This window comes from Gossypium arboreum, chromosome 2, assembly GCF_025698485.1.
Source record: "Gossypium arboreum isolate Shixiya-1 chromosome 2, ASM2569848v2, whole genome shotgun sequence".
Lineage (NCBI taxonomy): Eukaryota > Viridiplantae > Streptophyta > Magnoliopsida > Malvales > Malvaceae > Gossypium > Gossypium arboreum.
Window position 1 is genome coordinate 63,107,672 of NC_069071.1, and position 9,524 is coordinate 63,117,195.

The 9,524-nt window shown below is 34.3% G+C and overlaps 1 non-coding gene across 1 annotated transcript; it reads left to right on the forward strand.

Annotated features, from left to right (window-relative positions):
- Positions 1-1,073: 1,073 nt before the first annotated feature.
- Positions 1,074-1,180, forward strand: LOC128289861 (small nucleolar RNA R71). The gene has a single exon (XR_008279503.1). It is a non-coding gene; the product is annotated as a small nucleolar RNA R71 (small nucleolar RNA).
- The last annotated feature ends 8,344 nt before the right edge of the window (positions 1,181-9,524 follow it).

The window sequence follows — 9,524 nt, forward strand, 5'->3', positions numbered from 1 at the left end:
TGGCGGAGCACTCCTCGTTGAGTTCTACTATAGATAAGTCCTCGAACTTCTTTTTATTTGTTAGAAGCTCCTTCAAAAATTTTGCGTAGGTCGGCATCTGCGAGATGGCTTCAAAAAAAGGTATTTTGATATGTAATTGCTTAAGAAGTTCAAGAAACTTACCAAATTGTGCATCAATGCGATCTTTTTTTAATTTTGCTGGATATGGAACCGGTGGTGTATATTCCTCCGGCAGTGGTTTGTCACTATTTTCGGGTTTTTCTTCCCTCCTTTCGCTTTCCACGGCTTCTTGTGCTAACTTCTTTTCAAATTCTGCTAACACTTTCCCACTCATTAGTGTAACTACTTTGACATGCTCTCTTGATTTGGTATTACTAAGTAAATTTCCTAGTGGTCTTTCCGATATTAGTTTGGAAAGCTAGCTTATCTGAATTTCGAGTCCTTGGATCGATGCTTGTTGATTCTTAAGTGCTGTCTCGGTGTTCTAAAAATGAGTTTCAGACACCGAAATAAACTTTGAGAGCATCTCTTCAAGGTTTGGCTCCTTTTCCTGTTGGTAGGGTGGTTGTTGGTAACCCGGAAGATGTTGTGGTATTTGATTTCCTTGACCACCCCAGGAGAAATTTAGGTGGTTCCTCCAACCTGCATTATAAGTATTACTCTATGGGTTATTTTGAGATCTAAAGTTATTGTCACCCATATAGTTGGCTTGTTCCTCTTCGGTTGTGGGATTGAAGGATTGATATTTTGTATGTACACCTCCTCTACTCGTGTCACACCTCATTACTGGATGTACCTGCGTAGAACCAAGTAAACCATCAATCTTTTTATTAAGAAGTTCTACCTGATTTGACAGCATAGTAACTGAGTCGATGTTATAAACGCCAGCCATTTTTATTGGCTTAGTGCTCATGACTTGCCATTGATAGTTATTCAGTAACATCTCCTCTATAAACTCATAGCCATCTTCCGGTGTTTTATTGTTGATGGTTCCGCCAGCAACCACGTCAACCATTTGCCGAGTTGAGGGTTCCAGACCATTGTGGAATATTTGTACTTGAAGGCAAAGCGGTAACCCATGGTGAGGGCACCTTCTCAGTAAGTCCTTGTATCTCTCCTATGCATCGTAAAGTGTTTCTAAATCCATCTGCATAAAAATAGAGATATCATTGCGTAATTTAGCTGTTTGAGCCGGCGGAAAGTATTTTAGTAAAAGATTTTCAGTCATTCGTTCTCAAGTAGTGATAGACCCTCGTGGTAACGAGTTCAACCACTGTTTAGCTTTGTTTCTCAGTGAAAAAGGAAATAACTGAAGATGAATGGCATCATAAAAAATGCCATTGATTTTAAATGTATCGCAAAATTCCAGAAAGTTTGCTAAGTGAGCGTTGGGATCTTTGTCCTGCAAACCATCAAACTGAACAAACTGTTGTATCATTTGAATTGTGTTAGGTTTCAGTTCAAAAGTATTTGCAGCTACAGCCGGTCTAACTATGCTAGATTCAGTTCCTGTTAGAGAAGGTTTAGCATAATCATACATAGTACGTGGAGCAAGATTTTGATTAACCGCAATTGCAAGAGGTAGCTGATTGCCTTGGTTTTCAGCTATCTCTTCAATTGGGGGTTGAGTATCATCTTCTTGCTCATTCTTCGTGTATCTTACGCTGTGCCTTATTTCTCTTTGATTTCTGCGAACTGTACGATCGATTTCTTTGTCAAAAAGTAATGGTCCCGACGGGTTTCTTCTAGTCATAAACTATAAAAACCTGCCAAGAGAAAGAAAAAAAGTAAATTAATAAATAATAATAATAATAATGAAATTAAATTAAATTGCAGGAAAAATAAATGGCTAAAGTAATAAAACTTAAGCATTCCTAATATTTTAGTTCCCTGGCAACGGCGCCAAAAACTTGATCGCGTGATTCGTAACAAGTAATAAATATTTATAATGAAGATCAAACCTAGACTAACTAATATCGCGATGTAGGCAAGTGTACCTATCGAACAGTAGTACAGTTTTAGCAAGACCGGATTGTCGAACCCAAAGGAACTAAAAGTACTAGTAATGACTATCTTTTTATTATCTAGCCTAAGAATAATGGGGTTTTGTTTTAATTAACTAATTATCTAAACTAAGAACACATGGAGAAAAGAATTGGGGAATTGCTTTTGGGAAAATCGATTAACTTGAGACAATACCTAAGGAAAACTCCACCTAGACTTTACTTGTTATTCTGACTCCGAACCGGACGATTTATTCATTCAACTTATTTCATAAAGATCCCTAAGTTATGTTATTATCCCTATTCATGACTAATAACGTCTAATCCCTAGATTGAATAACCGAGACTTTTCTCTAATTAACACTCTAGGGTTGCATTAACTCAATCTATGGATCCCTTTATTAGGTTTCACCCTAATCTGGCAAATCTTATCACCCTATTTCTAGGCGTGCAATCAACTCCACTTAATTATGACAAAAGTACTCTTAGACAGGGTCTATTCCTCCTCTGAATAAGAGCATGTCTTGAATCAATACCCTGGGATATCAAAACAAGAATTAAGAACACATAATTAAGAACAAGTTAAATATTTATCATATGATTCAGAAAATAATAACAAGATTCGTCTTAGGTTTCATTCCCCTTAGGTATTTAGGGGATTTAGTTCATAACTAAATAAGAAAAAATCTCAGAAGAATAAAGAATACAAAACATAAAGAAAACTCAAAACTTCTAAAGGGGAATTGAGGAGAGATCTTCAGTCTTGATGATGAATCCAACTTCTGAGATGGATCAATCGGCTTCCTTGGGGTAATTCCTTACCCCCCTTCTCCGTCTCCCTTTTTCTCCTCTTCTAGGGTGTATTTATAGGCTTTGGAATGCCTAGAAGCCCTTAAAAATGGTCTTTTCTGAATTGGACTTAACTTGGGCTCGGCAGGGACACGCCCGTGTGACGTGATTGCCAGGCCGTGTTTGATCCGTTAAATTGCACATGGCCCTGTGAGTCAATAGCTAGGCCGTGTGAATCGTGAAAGCCTTGGTCGACACCCTCAAAAGACACGGGCGTGTGAACTACTCGTGTGGCAAGGCTTAGGTCGTGTCATCTTCTTGATTTGGTCAGTTTTGTCCTTTTTTGGCTCGTTTTTGGCTCCTTTCGCTCTCCTATGCTCTCCTAAGTGTAAAACATGGAATTAAAGTTTTAGGAGCATCGAATTCACCAATTCTAATAAGAAATCATCCATAAAATGCATTAAACATGGGGTAAAAATATGTATAATTTACGGTTTATCAGGGGATCCATAGATCGAGTTAATGCAACCCTAGAGTGTTAATTAGAGAAAAGTCTCGGTTATTCAATCTAGGGATTAGATGTTATTAGTCTTGAATAGGGATAATAACAGACACTTAGGGATCTCTACGGAACAAGTTGAATGAATAAATTGTCCAATTCGGAGCTAGAATAACAAGTCTAGGTGGATTTTTCCTGAGGTATTGTCTCAAGTCAATCAATTTTCCCAAAAGAAATTCCCCAATTCTATTCTTTGTACGTTCTTAGTTTAGATCATTAGTTAATTAAAACAAAACCTCTTTATTCTTAGGCTAGATAATAAAAGACAGTTATTACTAGTATTTTTAGTTCCTTTGGGTTCGACAATCCGGTCTTACTAAAACCATACTACTGTTTGATAGGTACACTTGCCTACATCGCGATAATAGTCAGTTTCAAGAACAATTAATTATAAATATTTAAAGCCTATCATGAAATAACGCGATCAGGGGGCCACAGAGGAGGAAGCAGGGAACTGCTCAAGGAAAGCCGATTGATCCATCTCAGAAGCTGGATTCAAATCAAGACTAAATATCTCCTCTCAATTTCCCTTCAGAAGTTTTGGGTTTTTCTTTATGTTTTGTATTCATTATTCTTCTAAGATGTTTACTTTTTTAGTTATGAACTAAAACCCCTAAATACCTAAGGGGAATGAAACTTAAGACAGATCTTATTATTATTATCTGAATTGTATGATAAATATTTGACTTGTTCTTAATTTTGTGTTCTTAATTCTTGTTTTGATATTTCAGGATATTGATTCAAGTTAAGCTCTTATTCAGAGGAGGAATAGACCCTGTCTAAGAGTACATTTGTCATAATTAAGCGGAGTTGATTACACGCCTAGAGATAGGGTGACAAGATTTTCCCGGGTTAGGGTGAAACCTAATAAGGGGATCCATAGATCGAGTTAATGCAACCCTAGGGAGTTAATTAGAAAGAGATTTCAATTATTCAACCTAGGGTTAGACGTTGCTAGTCTCGAGAGGGATAATTGTAACACCCTGATTTAGACCTTAATCGGAACGGTGGTTTCGGGACCACGAATCTGATTCAAAAAAATATTTAAAAATTATTTTCTGTGTTTATTTTGTGTGAATTTACATCTGTGAAATTTTCGTGCTTAAATTTTATTGTTTGAGTGTTTGATTGATTAGAGGACTTAATCGCGTAAAATAAAAATTTAGTGGTTATTTCTAAAAGAGACCTAATTGTTAATGGCTTTATTAATGAAAGCCTTTAAGTTGTAAATAGCCCATTTATTTACTAATGGGAAGGTGGTAGGCATAAATTATATAGTTTTTATATTCTTTCATTAAGGTTATATGTAAATTAAACTTTAATAAATTAAACTTTAATTTATAATAAGATATAATATATATATCACAAAGCATAAAAGTGAAAGCCATTTTATGATCATTGACTTATTGAATGGGCGACTAAGGGCTTATGTTATATGGCTTTATTATAAATTTCATAAGGTTAATTTAGGAAACCAATAATATATGTTATTATAATATAAAGAATAACATAAAAAATGAAAGCCATTTATGTGTTCACTCTTTATCTTCTTGCCGAAACCAAACAAAGAAAAGAAATAAAAGAAGTTAGGGTTCGGTCATCTCTTAAGCTCAATTAAGGTATGTGTTTAGCTCGGTTTTTGATAATTTTTACGTTTTTGATATCGTTGCTTTGAGTACTACAAAACCCATGTTTAAATTTTTAATTTTGATGAATATTTTGAGTTATGCCATTGATGAGAGCTTGTGATTTTTATTGTTTGATGGTGAAATATGAAAGATAGGTGTTGGGTTAATATATTTTATATTGAAATTTTTGATGATTTTGAGTAATTAGGACTTAATTGCAAAAATAAAAAGTTGAGGGACTAAATTATGAAATTGATGGAAAATATGGACTTGTATGTATATAGGGAGCATTTGGCCTAATTAGAATGTAGCCAAATTTTGTGTATTTTGTGTTTTGTGCAATAGGGACTAAATTGTAAGAATTGTAAATGTTAGGGGTAAAATTATAATTTACCTATTCAGTGTTTTTAGACTAAATTGAATGAAAATATGTTTGAATGAGCTTAATTTGAATATTTTTAGATCAAAAACTAAAGAAATCAGATTTGGATCGAGGAAAAACGAAAGTTGTCGACTAACTGCCCGATTCCATTTTGTACTGTCTGAGGTAAGTTTATAAGCAAATACACGTGTTTATTAGTAAATTAATGTTATAATTATATGTTGTTATGGAATATTAGAATTTAATTGTACTATGGTCGAATGTGGAATAATGTGGCTACCACACTTTCGAGTTCAATTTGACCGAGATACGTTGTCCGAAAGCCCCGTATGAACCTTAGGAATAGTTAGGATACATATGTCATGACATAGGATTCCGATATATGTGTGCGAGTAAGACCATGGCATCGATATGTGGTTCCGATATGTGTTCACGAGTAAGGCCCTATATGGGACAGTGGCATCAGTATATGACTACATGTAAGACCACATCTGAGACGTTGGCAGTGTATGACTTGTGTGATTATCTGAGTGTCCTATCCAATTCCGAATGGTTCATCGGGCAGAGGTATAATGAGAACAAATGTGTAAAACAAACTATAGATCAGGTAAGAATTTATTTATTATTTATTTGAACAAAGGTAAGTAAACACCTTGGTTATTTGTTACAAATCTTGTAAGTAAAAAAAAATGTGTATTTGATATGTGTATTTATTTGTGATTGACTAGTAAGCATGTTATAATAGTTCTTACGTGTATGCGATTAAGTGATGAGGTATATATTCAGTTATATGGTTAATAAATGCAAGTGGAAGTCTAATAAATCACATGAGTTCTGTGTTTGTGCATGTGAACTAAATATGTATTATATATTCAGATATGAAGATTAAAAGTCAATTTATATGAATTTTGGTGATAAAACTATTAGGTCAAGGTGATAACATAAATATATATATAAAAGAGGAATATTTATTATATGTTTAAATACATACTTAGTATGAATATATGTATTTATAAACGATTGAATATATATGTAGTATGATAAAATAATTTGGTTCTATTTAGTTATATTGACTAATTTTATTTGATTGTTTGTTTGCTTATAGCTTACTAAGCTATCATAGCTTATTGTGTATATTGTTTTTTATTTTTATAGATTAGAAGTCAAGCTACAAGCTCGGGGACTGTCAGCCAAGCTCATCACACTATCAGCTATTTTGGTATCTTTTAGCTAAACTTAAATTATGGCATGTATAGGCTAGCTTTGAGATTGAATATTTTGGGAAATGTTGTAAATTAGTCATGCAAAAATGGCTTAATTATCTTGCTTGACTTGTTTTTAGTTTAGTTGTGGTTGAAGTTTATTTTGATTGAGATTCGTTATGCCATGAATATATATATGTGTAAACTGTGCTTAGTGATCATATGTTAAGCTTAGTCCTTGATCCTGAATGTGATATATGATAAAATCGGCTATAAGCTTGTTAAAATGTTATGTATGTGTTTCATAATATTATATGACATGTATGTGAATTCATTTATTATGTTTAGTCACAATCTACATGTTTTTTTTATTATTTAGACCGTATTAACGAATTCGAATGTTGGTAAGGTACTAATGAAAGCTAATAAACGTACGAGACTCCCAATATAAGGATTCGGCCATAAAATAGTTTGGCTACGGTGTGCGTGTTTTAATATGTTTAGATTGTTTAATGATGTGTATATTAAGTGCAGCATTATTTTATTGATGGGTAGTAGTGATCTAGTTTATTTAATTCGATTATTAAGTGGCAGGTAATGTATGTGGTTCACGTTTAGCCTAGTGTATTAATTGTTGTATACATATATATATTCGGCTTGTAGAATAACATGAATAATCGGTCATGTAGTGCATTGTTAAGTTATGAAATTATTATTATAAATCGTGAAGCCAGGTTGTAAAGAGGATAGAAAATATATGATATTAACCTTATAGCACAATTATGCATTAAACTATGTCATGCGCATATGACACTTTGACTTGTTATTTATTTTATTTTATTTTATTTTAATGCTTTGAATATCTGTCAAAGTGTTTATGAATATAGAAGCATATTACATTTTCATATGATTATAGAAATTGATAAATAAATGTTAAAAGTGAGTGCATATTATGATATATCTATACATACATATATGTGTAAATATTTATTTTATTACATTAGAATTCTGTAAACCTATGAAGTGAAATGTTCTCTTTAAGAAATGTGTTATTTTAGTTTTAAATTTTAAATACTCTCAAGACATGTGTTTTCGATTAATTATATAATTCATATATAATTGTTTAAGAATGTACTTCAATTTGTAATAATTTTAATTAACCTTTGAGACTTATGTTTGTGGATAATTATACATATATATGCATGTGTTCATTTGAGATTATGTTTTAACTCAGTAATGCCTTACGACCCTGTTCTGGCGACGTATACGGGTTAGGGGTGTTACAATAATAATATAACTTAGGGATTTCTACGGATCAAGTCAAATGAATAAATCGTCCGATTCAGAGTCAAATAACAAGTGAAGTCTAGGTGGATTTTTCCTTAGGTATTGTCTTAATTCAATCGTTTTACAAAAAGTAATTCCCCAATTCTATTTTCTGTGAATTCTTAGTTTAGTTAATTAGTTAGTTAAAACAAACCCCATTATTCTTAGGCTAGATAATAAAAAGATAGTCATTACTAGTACTTTTAGTTCCTTTGGGTTCGACAATCCGATCTTGCTAAAACTATACTACTGTTCGATAGGTACACTTGCCTTCATCATGATAATAGTTAGTTTCAAGAACGATTCATTATAAATATTTAAAACCTGTCATGAATATCACGTGTATCAAGTTTTTGGCACCGTTGTTGGGGAACTAAGATATTAGGAACACTCGATTTCTAATGTTATTTATCATAGTAATCTGCATTTTCATGTTATTTTCATCTTTCTATCACTCAAATTTCGTATCTAGAGTAGTTATCATATTTTTCATGTTGAAGTTCTTACTCATTGCATGATCTATCTGCTCCATTTGACTATTTTAAAGTGAATATTTATGGTTAGGATAATAGAAATACTCATACCTTTTGGGTTGACATTTTTCATCAATAAAATATGCTACATAGAATTATTTGCCATTTTTATGAAACGCATACTATTATCATTCTAATGATACACCATAAAATTAATTGTTTTTTATTAAGTTTGCTAGTAGTTGTGACTGAGATTATTAGTTTTAATTTATGACTTTTGCCTTTTTGAATTTGTTTTTGTTTTACCTTGAACATTCATCACGACGAAATAATGGTTTTGCTTACAGGTATACCATGTCGTCTTCACGAGGAAAGAAAGTCGTTGTCCTTGCTTCGAAGAAAAGGAAGGGAGCGTCATCTTCCTCGGGTCCTGCCACGGAAATTCATCACCCTTTCCTGCAGTTTCCCATTTGGCCCCAAGAAGAACGTTTCCAGATTCTACGAGTCTGACCCTTGGAAGTGGGCCGCTATATAGACTGGGCCGCGCTAGAACAAACCCAACTCGCGGATGCAATTCTGGCCCTCCTAACCACCGATCCTTGGGGGCTTTTCGTTGAAATTATCGAGCCGAAAAATCTCAAACTCACGATCGAACTTTGCTCAATGTTCCATCTTCAGACCGTGATGGCCCATTTTGATGACTCGGGAACAATCAATTTCGCCTCGGCGGTCTAGTCCGCCAATTGAACGTCCCAGAGTTTAGAACCGCACTGGGCCTTTACACTAAGGAGTTCATAGAGGAGAATGAACTCCACACTCTCAATCGCCACATCCATCACTCTCCTTCACGGTGTTGGAACGCCCTCACCCCCAGCGCTACCTCGTACAGTCCTAGCCGCTCCAAGACATCGATTCTCCCTCCATCTCTGAGGTACTAACACGCCATTTTGGCTCACACGTTAACATGAAGGCAAGAGAGCACCGACGTTGTCAATACTCACGACACCGACTTTCTATGGTGTATGTCGCACAGGCACATCATAGACCTTGCTTATTTCATTGCCCTCGCCATTCAACATCAGACGGAGCGGCATAGGAAGGGGGTCATCTCCATTGGGCCCTATGTGACACGGTTGGCTCGGCGCTTCGGGCTCCTCAACAT